Source organism: Suricata suricatta, chromosome 14 (genome assembly GCF_006229205.1).
Source record: "Suricata suricatta isolate VVHF042 chromosome 14, meerkat_22Aug2017_6uvM2_HiC, whole genome shotgun sequence".
In the NCBI taxonomy this organism is placed as follows: domain Eukaryota; kingdom Metazoa; phylum Chordata; class Mammalia; order Carnivora; family Herpestidae; genus Suricata; species Suricata suricatta.
In genome coordinates this window covers 35283604-35300412 of record NC_043713.1, presented here as the reverse complement: position 1 = coordinate 35300412, position 16809 = coordinate 35283604, and the positions used below count along the sequence as shown (strand labels likewise).

Here is a 16809-nt window from a genome sequence, read left to right as displayed (position 1 = left end):
TTGTCTTCTCGCTTATATTGTCTCTGGCAAGAAATCTGCTGTCATCCTTATCCTTGGTCCTCTTAATATTTTTTTTTATCACTTTGATTTTTCTCAATTTGATTATGATGTGAATTAGTGTAGTTTCCTTCATGTTTCTTCTACTTGTGGTTGGTTGAGCTTCTTAGATCTGTAGGTTTACAATATTCATCAACTTTGGAAAATTTTTGGCCATTTGTGCAAGTATTTTTTGACACCTTCTCTATCTTTTCTCCTTGGGACTTTCCATCAGTTAGAATCCTTGAAGATGTCCCTCAACTCACTGCTCTGTTTATTTTTAAACTTTTTTTCTTTGTGCTTCATTATGGGCATTTTCTATTGCTTTGTCCTTCAGTTTTGCTAGTCTTTTGTATTTAATTTGCCATTAATTCCATTTAGTCTAATTTTCATCTTGGAAATTATGGTTTTATCTAGAAGTTCAATTTGGCCCTCTTCAATATTTATCATGTCCTTTTACTTTTTGAGTATGGAACACTGTTTTAATACCTGTTTAATGTCCTTGCCTGATAATTCCAATATCTGTGTTAGTTTTATTTCAGTTTTGATTAATTTTTCTCCAGACTAGGGACATATTTTCTTGCTTTTTTGCATACCTGGTAGTTTTTCATTGGATTTCAGAATAAATTTTACCTTACTGGCATGCAGATATTTTTGTATTTTTCTAAATATTTGTAAAGTTTGTTCTGGAACACATGTACTTAGAAATAGTCTGATCCTTTGGATTTTGCTTTTAAGCATAATTAGGTGGTATCAGAGAAGAATGTAGCACAGGGCTAATAATTTTTCCTTCTGATCCTTTTGGCTGGTTCTTCTCCTGGCTTCAGGTGCTTAAATGCACTGATTAGTACTCTGCTAAATACTCAGAGGGAATCCTTTGTAGATTTGCAAGTTCTCTCTGTGCATCTCTCTTTTGTATTCCATCCTTGGAAATCCATCTCTCTTGCTGTCTCGGATCTCCCAACTCAGGGAGTCTGATGACTTCCCAGCTTTGCTTTGGGTCCTATTCCCTGTGACATGCTTGGAAATTTTCTCAAGGCAGTAAGCTGGGTTTTGTATGTTTTAAGCAGAAGGGGACATTTTGATGCTCATTTCTCAATCTTGGCCAGAACCAGAAGTCTTACAACCAATTCTATTTAAAATGTATTGACAATGTATAAAGTCATTTAAAAATGATCAAAAATTTTGACTTGTAATCCTATTATTGGAAACATCTTAACTCTAAAAAGGAAAAAAACTAACACAAAAATACTCTGTATGGTGTTATTTATAATGGAAAATTTGTAATGAAAATCTATGTTTAGGAAAAGGAGAGTGATTAAAACCAAGGAATATCCATGCCATAAAATGTTGGGTCACTTTAAATGACTATTTCAAAGATTTTCAACATTAAATATGTTTAGTTTTAAACTTATTAATGACATATAAAAACATTCCATGGCATACCATAATTACAACCATATTACATGTTTATATGCATAAAAACTCAGAATACACAAAAGGACATAGCATTTTAAGGAGACTGGCCATTTTTCTCTACTTTAAAGAATGTATTCATTGTTGTATTAGAATATCTCAATTTGGAGGCACTTTAATAATTCTTTTAAATGTATTACAAAATATTAAAAGCATGCAGAGATTTAAAGGAAAACAAGGCAAACCTCTGTGGGCATATTATGCATATGAGTGTATTACATGTGTACTTTAATTGTAGTGTGGCGTATTTGGGTTTGGATACATAGTTTCATGAGTCACCTCCTGATGCTGATGAGCATTTAAGTTTTAACCTCAAATTTTCACTGTTTCAAACCTTGATGTTACAAAATTGTTGTACAGGTGTGTGTGGTTTCCCTAGACAAGAATGTATTGGTATGAGAGAAGTTACCGTCTCATGAGGTTAATAATTATGTTTTATGGAGCTAAGTTTGATAAGCTGTCTCATTGTACATGTTCTCTGGGAGAAGGGAGTATCTTATATCTTCAGATACATACTAAAATCATTTTTACGTGATTCTTCATAAAAGCACCATAAATCGTGTTATTAATCAGATCAAATGAAATTGAAATAAGACTCTGGAACATTTGTGGTTCATTTTTATAGCTATGCCTTAGTTATCTAGAATTTAGGGGAGATTTGGGGCACCTGGGTGGCTCAGTGAGTTTAAACGTTTGACTTCAGCTCAGGGTATGATCTCAGGGTTTGTGAGTTCGAGCCCTGCATCAGGCTCTGTGCTGACAGCTCAGAGCCTGGAGCCTGCTTCAGATTCTGTGTCTCCCTCTCTTTGTGCCCCTCACCCACTCATGCATGCTCTGTCTGTCTGTCTTTCTGTCTCTCTCAAAAAATAAACATTAAAAAGAATTAGAATTAGGGGAGTCAGTTTCTATTTTGGTGCCATTCCTAGGTGATTCCTTCTGCATTGAACCTTTGTATAATGAGACTCTTGGCGTTTTCCTTTGGGCCACGCCGAGGCTCTATTCACTGTGGCTGCCTCCCTGTGAGCTGCTGGGTGTCAGTCTGTGCTCACATTCACATACGCACCCCTGCACCTCCTCAGCTTTCCGTCCTGCCACCTCAGCAAGCCTGCCCTGATGCCACCATTATTCTCAGAGAACAGCAGGAATCCCCTGGCTGCAGCCACCTCCCTCCCCTTCACCTCACAGAAAGCACCATCTTCTTCCTTGGCCTTCTCTTGGGACTACAGTCCTCACTTAATGTTCCCTGAAGGTTTCTGGGACTTCGATTTTTCTGGGCATGCTCACTCAGCTTTTCAGGGCAGGATGATATAGAAAACCCAGAAGGTTTCAAAACTCTCTGCCTTTGCTCACTCTGCTATTGCAGGGCCACCTACAGCTGCCCGCCCAGTGGTGGTGCTTGTCCTCCTGGGATCCCTCTCTGCTCCTGCGGCTGGCTCAGCCGGAAATGCAGAGAGAGAGAAGTAGCAAGACCTCCCACGCCTGTCCCTCCTCAGCTAAGGAGGAAGTTTTACAAAAGGACTAGCTGGTTTGCCTTTTCCTCCTTTCTAATGGGTGGCATCTTGCATGTGATTGTTGTTTGTTGGTGATATACGGAGTGCCTCTGCTCCTCTGACTGGGGTCCACTTTCACCTCGCTCGGACAGAACACACATTTGAAAGAGAGCTGCACAGTGATTTTTCCTCATTGTGTGAGGCCGGCCCTCCCTGATAGTGAGATAGCACACACTATCTTAGTCTGAGCTCTCTTGTCTCCAATTAGTTGCTTCCTCCATAGGCCACTTCCATCCTATCAGAATTTATTTCCCTGTCCCACCCCCAGAAAAGCCAGGAGAGTCCTGTATCAGGGTGACTAGGGTCCACAGAAACGGCCGATGTCACTTCTTCATACATTAGAAGGGTGTACATTATCCAGCCTGTGGGGACTGAAGCTTATAGGACTTGGGGTGCAAAAGTGGTTATTTTTGAATGAGAAAAAGAACCACAATAAATTACAGATTATAGGAGGCTGAGAGATAAGATAAACACCTCAAAACCCAGAAATTGTCTTACTATTTTTACTAGCACATTAACATGCCTCTATAAGTTAGTCTTCCCTGCATCTTCTGGTTGTAGCTTCCAAAAGTCTTACTATTACAATGATTTTGTAATGTTTTCTATAGAGAAAGCAGGAAGATAATTCAGTCTTTGTTCTAGTATGACTGACTGAAATTTGTTTTGTATTGATAATTTAGAACGGGGATCATCAGACTTTTCATGCAAAGAAACAGATAATAAATATTTTAGGTCTTGGGAGTCTCTGTATCAACAAATCAATTCTGCTTTTGTAGGCAAAAGCAGCCCTAGGCAATATATAAATCATTGGGTGTGGTTGTGTCCCAATAAAACTTTATTTATAAAGACAGGCTATAGACCAGATTTGGCCAGTGAGCTACTGTAATTGTGGGACCATAATTTGCCAACCCTTGCTTTAGACTGGTCTTTTTTTTTTTTATCTTCACAGCTCATTCATGATAATCTTTTGGAAATGCCTAGGATTTTTTCCAAATGGGCATAAACCTCTCTTAGTTTTCTTCCATATGGGTGCTATAGGAATCAGACCAGTATACCACAAACTTCTAGCTCTTACATCTGAAGCACTGATACCCCTACTTACCTACTTGGGGTGCCTCACATTTAGGTTATGTTCATATTACAGAGTGATCTTAGGACCAGCACGCCCCTCAGGTGGTACCATCAGGTGAGATGCCCCTTTGGGCAGCGGGAGTGTTCTGGGAGTCATTCCTTTATCAGATGACAAACAAAAATCTCTGCATACCAAAGAGATTGTAAGCTATGTAAATACATCCCACCAAACCCTCGTTTCACCTCCCTTATCTGGATTCCCCAAATGCCCATGATCATCATCCTTCTGTTGCTGGAGAAAGGATAATGGAACCAGCTTGGAAAGCAACAATAGCCTTAAGTGATTGCTGTTAAAGTACTTCCTCTTACAAACGGTGTGAAAATACAGAACTCTGGGAACACATTGCAAGGGCCCCTCAGAGTCTGGGAGGGGGTCTCTGGGAGTGAGGGGCTTTGGAACTGAAGTTTTACAACATAAATTAATGTCACAAGGTTAATTGAACCTTAACTTTCTTTGTGGAATGGAAGCATGTATCTACTGATAGAGTTTTAGCAAAAGGCATACTTTACAAAGGCTTATTCCTTCTAGGGCTCCTGCAATCATACCCCAAATGCAGACAACTTTCTAAACTGCTTATTAGTTCAGTTTGTGGGAAGTGAACTTGGTGTCTGTTTTTTCAGTATGTCCTGAGCACACAGAGTAAGTGACCTGGCTAGACCTTGGCTAGGTGAATTAGCATAAAAAAAGGGGTGCACATGGCGGAAAGTCTTCATTGACTTAGAAGCCCTGCCTGCTGCTGCTCCTGTTAGTCCTTGGGTCTTTCAAGTTAGGCTTTGCATCTAACCTCCTAGAGCCCGTTCTTCTGTAAGCTGACCTTGAAGGCAGAGTTCACCACAAGGGAGAGTTGCAGGGCCCTGGCAGGAGTGTCGAATATGTTGGTGTACTCTATCCACTGATAGAAATTGTGACGGCCAACGCTGTATTTGGGTATTCGTACCTCACCTGCTAAAGTATTACCAGTAGTTGCTTGAGCTTGCAAGAGCCTGCTGCGCTTTGCCGTCTTTCACTTGATTCTCAATGTAGCCCTCCATGAAATATCACTGGCTCTTTTCACAGGAGGGATCTGAAACAACAGAGGTCCAATCCTTTGCCCAAAGTGGCTTGTTTAGTAAAGGGCAGTGCCATGTGGCCTGAAACCCAGGTCTCTTGGCTTTGGATCCCATGCTTGCGGCCACTTCCCTGGCCTTAGCCCCTGCTGCTTCTCTTCAAGATGGCAGTCGTGCCAAGTGTCCAGTCACCTTCACTGCTAATGGCTGTGGGGCTCTGTCCATTCCGATGAGGGGGTTCCTGCCCAAGTGGGCCTAGCAGAGTGGGCCTGGCTCTTAACAAGTGCTCATGACTGCTTGGTGAATGAAGACACGTGGCAGGCTTGGGGACACAGAGAGTAATGCCTCTCACAGATGAAAAGACTGGAGGGAGGTCTGCAGCTCTGTGAAAACTTTTCCTTTCTTTCCTTTTTCTTTTCTTTGTTCTTTTGTCTTTCTTTTTGTGAAGAGCAGCTGGTTTCTGTTTATTTTTGTCTTAAGAAGAATCTTTAATTATAGTATACAAAGAAATGTTAATCAACTCTTTTTTTTCCTTTCCCCTAGGGACATTTTTTCCTTTTTTTTTTTTTTCTTAAAGTTTATTCATTTTTGAGAGTGAGAGAGAGTGTGAGCAAGGCAGAGGGGCATTGAGACAGGGAGACACAGAATCTGAAGCAGGCTCCAGGCTCTGAGCTGTAAACACAGAGCCTGATGCGGGGCTCAAACCCTTAAGCTGCGAGATCATGATCTGAGCCAAAGCTGACGCTTAGCCGACTGAGCCACCCAGGTGCCCCGGGATACTTTGTTCTTAATCACCCCTGTCCTCAACGCCCATGAAATGTTAATGCTGTAAACATACTGCATATTGGGTGTGTACTATGTCCCTGTAGATGACTCTAAGCCATTGTAATACTTAAGATATTTTTGTACCCAAGAACTACTTTTTTTTTTTTTTTTTTTTTTTTTTTTGGTTCTTGCCCTTGTTTGAGAATGTATGGCCTGAAGTCTTTGTGTAGCTTTAGTAGCTGATGACATGTGAAATGTTCATAGGTTTATAGGAAGTACTCATTGTGGACAGTCTATAAGTCCTATTAGTGGGACCAAACAATCCAGTTCTAATGAGCATGAGATGTGATTACAGCTGCCAGGGAAGAGCTACTATTTAAATGGGAGGCTAATGCATTCACTCAGGAGGCAGGATGAGTGGCAGTCGTGGCCATGGGTGCCCAGCCTTGTCCCTCTGTCACCTCTGCAGGTGTTGGTCTCGTCTTAGGCCTATTTGTGCACAGAGAATCACCTCCAGAACTTGCAGAGCGCGCACCTAGGTTGGAGGACAGGTCACCTGATTCCTAAGACATTTTAGTTGCTTTTAGGATTTTCTGCTATGAATGTCAGGCCATTGGTTTTTATTGTTGATTTTTTAAAATATATATATCTGGTGTACATAATACATAAATCACATACCATGTATATAACAAAATATGCTGTTCTAACCATTTTTAATTATGCAATTCAGCGACATTATCTTTATTTACAAAATGTTGCACTATCATCACCACTATTTCCATAACTTTTCATCACTCCGAGTAGACACACTGTTCCCACTAAGCAATAATCCTCATTCTCCCCTTCCTCAATCCCCTTTTTCCTCTCTCTGAATTTGCCTATTCTAGATAGTTCATGTAAGTGAAATCATGTAATATTTGTCCTTTTGCTTCTGGCTTCTTCTCCATAATACGATTTTTTTTAAGGTTCATCCATGTTGTAGCATACATCTAATATGATTTTTTTAATGTATCCATACCAGGGCGCCTGGGTGGCTCCATTGGTTAAGTGTCTGATTTTGCCTCAGGTCATGATCTCACGGTTCATGGGTTTGAGCCACGTGTGGGCTCCGTGCTGTGCAGAGCTTGCTTGGGATGCTCTCTCTCCCTCTCTGCCCTTCCCCCACTCATGCTCCCTCATCTCTTTCTCAACATATATCAAACTTAAAACAATTTTTTAAATGTATCCATATCTATTTCAGCTTTTGGGAGTAGATATTGGAGTAGACGTGTACAATCAAAAGAGGGATGTGATCATTTTTCTCTTTCAAGGATGTTTCATTGTCTTTCTCTTCCTTTGAACATCCTCAATATAGAGGCAACAGGTACACATATGAGTGAGTCACAGTAGGAAGGTTTTCTTGGACTGTTTTGAATATTTTGGTTTTGTTCTAGGTCCTAAAATACATGTAAAATCTCATAAAAATACACTTGGCAAATTTGTAATACTTATAAAAAAGTAAGTTTAAGTTCTAGGCAAATAACTCCTACGCGGGACCCACATTTTAAAAACATCCTTGAAATACCATTATGGAGGTCTCCAATAAAGTAATACAGTTTTCTGAGAAGAAACTAAGGGGTTCTCTTATTTAAAAACATTATTTACTACGTTACACGGTGTTACAATTTTTATTTTAATGTTTGTTTAATTTTGAGAGAGAGTGCACAAGCAGGGGAAGGTCAGAGAGAGAGGGAGACACAGAATCTGAAGCAGGCTCCAGGCTCTGAGCCGTTAACACAGAGCCCGATAAGGGACACGAACTCATGAACTGTGAGATCATTATCTGAGCTGAAGTGGGATGCTTAAGCAACTTGAGCCACCCAGGTGCTCCACACAATGATATGATTTTAAAATACTGCTTAGGGGCGCCTGGGTGGCTCAGTCGGTTAAGCGTCTGGCTTCGGATCAGGCCATGATCTCACGGTTTGTGGGCTCGAGCCCCACGTTGGGCTCTGAGCTGACAGCTAGCTCAGAGCCTGGAGCTGCTTCGGATTCTGTGTCTTCCTCTCTCTCTGACCCTCCCCTGGTCATGCTGTCTCTCTATGTCTTTCAAAAATAAATAAAAACCATTTAAAATTTTTTAAAAAATAATGCTTGAAAGTTGAGATTTTAAAACTATCGGTCAAACGTGATGAGGCCTGGAAGCCTTTTCTAGAAATTTGGGATTTTGGGAGGAGGGAAGTAGGCTGGGCTGTTAGCAAACAGCGTCACTTACCACAGTCCTCTGCCCTGTTGGAAAGCATGGAAAATGGCTATTGGACATGGGAATGTGGTTTGTCCTGTGTTTGCCTTTAAGTTTGGTTTTGATTAGAAACAAGTACCGAGAGCGAGCCAGGGGAGAGCCTAACCCAGGCACATCTCCTAGATAATGGTTTAGTCTAGGATCTACCAGTGGTTCACGTCCCTGGCTGCTCAGGAGGATCACCCATGGAGCTGTGACAAGCATGGATGCCAGGTCCACACCCAGAACCAATTACAACAGGTGCTGGAGGTGGGCCCTAGGGGCGGGGAGCTGTGGTTTAAGGCTTCCTAGGCAATGATTTCCCCCTGCAGCCCTGCCAGAGAGCTCCGAGGGTCACTGCCTGGGGTACTGGCACCCAGCATAATTACAGAGCACGGGTTCTTTATCCGGGGTGCAGAGGCAGCACCCTGGAGAAGGCCAGCACCATGCAGAAGGCCAGCAACGACTCCTCTTGAGATGCAGATTCACTAGTAGTTGGTAGAATTTTAGTAAGTTTGGAAGTTTCGTATGTTGGGGCCTTTTTTTTTTTTTAGGGAGTTAAAATTTTAAAGGTGTTGAAATTCTAAATAGAAGAAAATTAGCATATTGGATTACACTCTGATTGCTTTAACTAATGCCCAAACATTTATTTCTGATTTTTTTTTTTTTTTTTTTGAGTCAGATCTCGGTGGCCTGGGAGTGCACATATGAACATCCATTAGGAGTGCTCCCCCTGGTGCCAGACACTTCATATTACATCCCCAGAGGGGCTTTGGAGTAATGCTTTAAAAATGTAGAATTTTGGAGCTAGGGGGCTTTGGAGGTATACGGGTTAAATCCTTCTAACTCCCAGATGACAAAGCTGAAGTCTAGAGATGTAGTTAAACAACAGCATCAGTGACAACCGCTGGACCATCAGCCATGTGCTGGACTAATACATAACCTTACCCGGGATCCAGGTGGGACTTACCTTCCATTTTAGAAATGTGTGAATTGAGGCTTAGGGAGCTGGGCCCTTGTTTAGACTAGGAATTGGCAGAGGCAACATGGAAACCAGCTTCTCCCTGGGTCCAAGTTCTAGATTTTCTTGATGCTACACTGTCCTGAAAGCAGAAATCAGGGGAAGCACTGATGTATGTTCTTTCTTCTCATGTCCTGGAAACTCTGTTTCCTTGCAGGTAAATGTGCCCCAGCATTTAAGGTATGACTTTGTTGCCTTCTTCTGTGAAGTCTTCTCTAATTAGGCATTACTAACCCCACCCATTTCTAAATTGGGGTGTTTATGAGCTCCATCCCACTTCATCCCACCCTGCTTGGGTCTAAGTGGTCTCTCCAAGCCTCATGCCTATTGTCTCTGTCATCCCAGTGTCCAAGTGAGCCACTCAGAGGGTGGTACCCTTGTGTTTGCTTCCTGTGTGTCCCCTCCCTAGCCCAGGGGAAGAGCTCCTTTTCTTGAGGCACTCAAGTGCCTTGTCACAGACTCATGGGGTCACTCAAGTGCCTTGTCACAGACTCATGGGGCCACCCCAGGTCCCTGTGGGAAGAGCAGGACTAGATGGAGCACCTCAGATAGCAGGAAGTTGGGGTCACTGCTGGACCTGTAGAGTTTCTGGTTTATTTCATCTCTGGCTCTGAGACGCCTTGGGAAGGGTGGTGCACCTGCTGTTATGTCATTGCCGATAAGTTCTGGGAGATCATCACGGAGCACAGCATTAGAGTGATCCTTCTTTTCATAGAAGAATTAGGGGTCTGCCAAAAATTTTTAGAAGCTCAAAAGATGCTGATGTAGTAAACTTTTCTTCATTTCTTTGGTTTCTCCTTATCTAAAAAAAAAAAGCGGGTGTGTGTGTGGAATGGCAGAGACTGGGAGAAGCTGGGGAGCAGAGGGGTAACCAAGACCAGAAGGACCCTGGCTGTAATGAGGCTGGTGATGGCCTCCTTTTACAGTTGGAGCATGAGAAGCTGGGTTTGGAAGGTGAAGGAATGAGCCTGAAACAAATTGTTCCTGTGTGAGTGGTCTTAGATGGGAAAGGGGGATGTGGATAGACAGGGCTTGTCTGCATAGTCACCTGATGGGACGGTCCCTCAGAACCACCCCCAAAGATCCTGGTTTAGGGAGCCGGGGCGGAAGGCCCTCCCTTATCTGAGGCTTAGTGATTCAACTTCCAAGTGTTAAGTGAGGCCTTTAGGCCTGATTTATTTTAAAATTTGTCTTGGGGAGCTTCTGGGCATTCAAGGGTGAAGAGAGCTTAGTAATTTTTTCAAAGAATGCTTTGGAAAATTTGCATTGCAAATACTGCTCCATGTCAGCAGGGGGCTCAAAACTCTGACACCTTGTTAGAGCTCTTTGTGCTGATTAAATTCTTGTCTCTAGTCTAGAACTGGCAGCTTATTCTCCTGAATTTTCATGCAGTAATCAGTGGTGAAAGAGTATTTCTTTGACAGTTGCCCTCCGGGAAAACTGGGCCTGGGCTTGCTATTTAGAGCAGACAGTTAAGTAGAAGAGCAGAATAGCAACTCAGACTCCATGGTCTCCACTTGGTTCCAAGAATGTCAACATTATCAGCCTCTCTTCACTATTTACTGTGGACTTTGGTGAATAATAGAAATTGGGGACTGGCAAATCCATTTCAGAATTAAGAAGAGTGAGCTTTCATGGTCTGAGTGAAATAAGTTGAAGTCTTGTCTCTAAGATGAATTAGCTCTTTGGAGAAGATTAGGTTTTTGTGGTAGTGGGTTTTCCCTCACCGGAGATAACTTTGATTTAGGAGCTCTCACTGCAGACTGTCAGAGCACCCAGTGGGTTCTGGCGGAAGAAAGCAGTGTCGACCTTGGGCTTTCATCTGCCTCCCGGAAGAATGGATTGTTTCTGAGAACACGATAATATCTATCTTCACTCCCAGTGGGCAAGCCACAGGTCACCCTCCCCCCACTCCAGAAAATACCTTACTGACCACTAATAATTGTTGGTAGCAGACAATTGCCCTTGTGGTGAGGCAGTTCTTCTTTAATTTTTCATACAGTCGGTCTGTTTTTCTGTGCTTTGGGTTAAATAAATAAGAGTAATTTGCAGTCACATTTTTAAATGGTAAAATATCTGATCTTGGGAAATGGCTGAGGATAGGCTTTCCTTCCTCCTGCTTTTGTGAAAAGAAAATCAAGAAAGGGTAAGTGCAATAAATAAGTCTAGAGATGTAATGTAGAGGCATGATGACTACAGTTAATACTGGCTGAGTTCCTGACATATACTAAGAGAGTAGATTTCCGGTATGCTCAACACACACACACACACACACACACACACACACACACACACACACAAATGTTAACTATATGAGGAGATGCGTTACGTAGCTTGACTATAGTAATCATTTCACTGTGTATCAAATCATCATGCTGCCCAATTTAAATATACCCATTTTTTATTTAAAAAATGATAAGCTAAAAGAGAATGATAAAGTACACCATCACAATACGAACAATTAATGAATTTGGGCGAATTGTATGTGAGTAAACAAGGGTTGCTTGTGCTAGTCCTACGACTGTTTGTAATTTTGAATTTACAAATCAAAATGAAAGCTACCCAGAGGGACCTGGGTGGCTCAGTCGGTTAAGCGTCCGGCTTCGGCTCAGGTCATCATCTCACGGTTCGTGGGTTCGAGCCCCGCATCAGGCTCTGTGCTGACAGCTCAGAGCCTGGAGCCTGCCTCAGAATCTGTGTCTCCCTCTCTCTCTGACCCTCCCCTGCTTGTGCTCTCTTTCTGTCTCTCAAAAGTAAATAAAAAGCATTAAAAAAAATTTTTTTTAAACCCCAAAAAAACCAAAATGAAAGCTACCCAAACATGCAAAGAAAAAAAATTCGTGGAAAGGTGATGTGGAATGGTAAATTGAAATACTTCAACTTCAGTGGGAGGCATCTTTGGTTTTGTGATGGAACTGTAGGGTCAACTATACAAGTACATACTTAGTTTACAAACCAAAGTCTTTTACAGTAAATTATGTGCTATATCTATTCTTATAACAGCACTTTAAACAACAACAATAACAACACTGCATTAAAAATACTTAGGCCTAAATTTAAGTAACCCCCTTAAGCAGATAAATGCGGCTCTTGAATCTTGGTACTGGTTTCCAGAATACGTGTGACCTTAAATTTCACTGTAATATTGAATAAGAAGAAAGAATGGTTCGAAGGGCTTATTAAAAGATGACATAGGGCGGTAACATTGGAGTGCTTTGTTAAAAAAAAAAAAGTCAGGAGGACTCTGCCAGGGAGGAATTACCTTTCAGCTTCTTCCATAGCATTTTTTGGCACTTGGACCAAAGGGAAGTACATGAACAAGAAGGCAAATTACCGATTTGGGATTGTTTTCTTGTATGTCTCTGATGTGTAAGAAATTCTTTAAGAAAAGTTACATCTAGCTCTGGTTTATAGAATGAATATATATTTTATATGTAAGGACTCTTTCTAAATAGGAGGCCTGGGTAACTAATTCACGGTTGATAGGCTTAGCATTGGAGCCCATAGATGATGGCAGAACGTTCGGGGTCTCAGAAGCCCAGATGGTCTGGGCCAGAAGCTGAAAGGCAGGTAGGTTGACTGGGGAGGTGAGGGGCCCAGTCCTTGTCCTGAGACGGGAGGGAGCCAGAAGGTTTTCCAGCGTTAGCTGATGTGTTTGCTTTAGAGAATGGAGTGGTAACAATATCTTCGTGGATTAGCTAAGGAGTGAGAGTCAAGGTAGGGACACCAGCTGGGATCAGCATTTGGTGCAATTTGGGAAAGACCGTGGAAGCCGGACCTGAGGCAGAGAGGAAAGGAAGCCAAGACGAATTTGAAGCCTGTTTCAGAGAAAGAAATGAGGGAATCAGGTGACTCTTTAGAGGTGGAGTATGAAGGAAGGGAAGGCGTCTGGAAGAGTAGATTCCGAACTCTTTTGGCTGGATACCTGCAGGAAAAAAACAATTTGTATTTACAATAGAATAAAGATAGTCCTTGTGTGAATAAATGCAATTTATTCTATTTTCTGTTCTGTTTTGTTTCCTTAAAGAAAAAAAGTGTATTGCTGTTACAGATTCACTGGATTGATTTCATAACTCAGTAAGGGTCTTTGTAGATGCAGGTTTACCCTGAGCTTTAGTATCTAGCCTGGGTGATTGCGTGCTGTGTGCTGTTAACAGGGCCCTTTGGGCCCCACTGCAGTGGGGGGAGTGGGTTCCAGTGTTAAGGTGCAGGAAGTAGTCAAAATCTAGCAAAGCATCTGGGAATTATCTGTTGACAAGGATTCTTGGTAAGAGCTTCTCGGAGTAACAGACCTCCAGCTTTAAAAAAAAAAAAAAAAGGAATGAACATAAGGAAGGAAGGAAGGAAAGTAAAAATGAGGGAGGGAGGGGAAAAGGAGAAAGGAAAAAGAGAGAAGATATTGACAACCGTGGGTTTGGACTGCAGAGGCCAAGACCCCATAGAACTTGCTCTCTCCAGGCCACCTTCTATGTCGCTGCTGGAGTTCTTATTCCAATTTTTTTTAATGTTTACTTTTGAGAGAGACAGAGTGCAAGTGGGGGAGGAGCAGAGAGAGAGGGAGACACAGAATCCGAAGCAGCTCCAGGCTCTGACATGGGGCTCGAACCCATGGACAGCGAGACCATGACCTGAGCTGAATTCGGACACTTAATCGACTGAGCCACCCTAGCATCCCTGGGGCTGTTGTTCTAAAAGCAGAGCAGGGAAAAGACTGGATTCTGGGTTAGACGAAAGAAGCACACGTGACCCCGTCTCTCCCTTGAATACAACTGTAAGGTAGGCAAACACGTAGGGCAACTGCTTGAGGACTCTGAAGAGTAAATGGCACATGGAGGAAAAAGTCTAGATTTTGAAATAGCTTTGAACTGATGGTACTTTTAACATTTTTCTTATATTCTCCGGTCTGGACTCAGATCAGCCTGAAACCCAGCAGTGGGCATTGGTGTGGACAGAGAGCATTCCCGAAGAAGCCTTCTGCTTTCACCTTGAGGAGGAGGAAAAAAGATTCCAAACACTCAGAGTACAAAAGCTACCCACGGTTCTTATTCTCTTCTGTGTCATCTTTCACCCATAGGTGATGCCATGGTGAGAACAGCCATGGTAATGTGTGAGCAACTGGGGCCTACGGCACCCAGAACTCAGAGGGAGGGGAGGCGTAACCGTTCTCTGGTGGGGAGAACCGTGGTCACAGAGAGTTCGGGGGAACACCTGCTGTTTCTCTTCTGTGGTTCTCCCACTGCTCAGCTCCAGATATGGACACAGTCCCAGAAAATAAGTGGCAGAGTAGGGTATATAATGGCTCAGGTTTCTGACTGAAGGACTAACAGGGGGAGCCCCAGGGAACCTAAAAGTGTCAGGGAGATATGTAAGAGGAGCTCAGGAAAGTTACCTGAAGATTTTTTTAATGAAGCCCTGTGTTCCCACAAACTGTACATGCATGAATCTGGCCCTAAACAGCATCCCACGGAATGTGGGAATGAAGCAACAAGGTAGGTCATGCCCAAGTCTCCAAACCAGTCACTGGATGGGACAATTCAAAGGGCACAGTGAGAATTTTGAAAACTGAACTGGCACTAGAACCATAGCCCATGAAAGGCAGGTCAGATCTTGTGGCTTGAGTTGAACCAGGTTAATTGACTGCTTAGACAAAAATGTCAACATTTTCTGGAATATTTAAACAAAACTCAGAGTCTTAAAATTTTTTTAAATGTCCAGGAAATAAGCCAAAATGACTTGGCATACAATAAAATATAAAAATCTCAACTTGCATGGGAAAAGGTAAATCAACACCCCCCAAGGCAACATAGATAGTAGATTTTTTAAATACGTTAAAGTAGCCAGTCTAAAAATGCATCAGGAAGAAAGGGTGATGCTATTGAAATAAATGGAAATATAGAAAGTCTAAGTAAAGAAACATATAGAAGATATAAAGAAGAACCAAATGGAAAGTATAGAAATGAAAAGTGTGATAACCAAAATAGAAAGCTCACTAGATGGGCTCAGGAACAGATTAGAAATGATAAACCTGACTTCAGATGCACTGATAATTAAATGTAACTGGCTTAATCACAGCAATTAAAAGGCAAAATGAAAACACAGGATCCAACTAAATTGCCTACAAAAAACCCACTTTAGGGGGCCCATTTAGGGGGCACCTGAGCAGATCAGTTGGTTAAGCCTCCGATTTCAGCTCATGTCATGATCTCATGGTTCCTGGGTTTGAGCCCCATGTCAGGCTCTGTGCTGACAGCTTGGATATTGGAGCCTGCTTCAAATTCTGTGTCTTTGTCTCTCTCTCTCTCTTTGTCTCTCTCTGTCTCTCTCTCTCTGCCTCTCCCCCACTCGAGCTCTGTCTCTCTCAAAAATAAATAGTAAAAAAATTTTAAAGAAATCTACTTTAATTAAAAAGCTATAGGTAGTTTAACAGCAAAAAGTTACAAAAATAAATACCATGCAAATGTTAATCAAAAGAAAGCCATGTTAACATCAGAGAAAGTAGACTCCAGAGTAACAACAAAAACAAACAAAGCCAGCAAGGAGCAAAGAAGGACATTACAATGACAAAAGGGTCAGTTTACCCAAAAATGAAGAAAAGTATAGAACTTTGAAATAGATAAAAAAGCTTAATTGAAATAAGAAATGGAAAATCATCAGTTCGAGTTGGAGACTTGAACATTCCTCTCTGGTGATCAGTAGAGCTGGTCAGCTAAACATCAGCAAAGCTGTAGAGGAACTACATAGCATCCCCTGCCAACTGACTCCAATTGAGATTCTCAGAGCACCCCACCAGCTACCACCGGGGACACGTGCCCTTCAACTGTGGGTAAAACAGTCACCAAGATGGACCACATCCTGGGTCATAAGGCAGATCATAACTGTAAAAGAAATGAAACCATATGATAGGTTTTTGGACCGTAATGGAATTGAACTTTTTTTTTATTGTCAAATTGGTTTCCATACAACACCCAGTGCTCTTCCCCACAAGTGCCCTCCTCCATCACCACCACCTCTTTTCCCCGCTCCGCCTTCCTTTTCAACCCTCAGTTCATTTTCAGTATTCAACAGTCTCTCAAGTTTTGCATCCCTCTCTCCCCAACTCTCTTTCCTTCTCCCCCTCCCCCTGGTCCTCCATTAGGTTTCTCCTGTTCTCCTGTTAGACCTATGAGTGCAAACATATGGTTTCTGTCCTTCTCTGCCTGACTTATTTCGCTTAGCATGACACCCTCGAGGTCCATCCACCTTGCTACAAATGGCCAGATTTCATTCTTATTGTCATGTAATACTCCATTGTATATATATACCACATCTTCTTGATCCACTCGTCAGGTGATGGACACTTAGGCTCTTTCCATGTTTTGGCTACTGTTGACAGTGCTGCTATGAACATTGGGGTACATGTGCACCTATGTGTCAGCACTTCTGTATCCCTTGGGTAAATCGCTAGCAGTGCTATTGCTGGGTCATAAGGGAGTTCTATGGATAGTTTTTTGAGGAACCTCCACACTGTTTTCCAGAGTGGCTGC

At 42.3% G+C, this 16809-nt stretch overlaps 1 protein-coding gene across 1 annotated transcript in view; it reads left to right on the top strand.

Moving 5' to 3' along the window:
• Positions 1–16809, top strand: part of FHOD3 (formin homology 2 domain containing 3) — a 396352-nt gene that overhangs the window by 185871 nt on the left and 193672 nt on the right. The window lies entirely within an intron of this gene.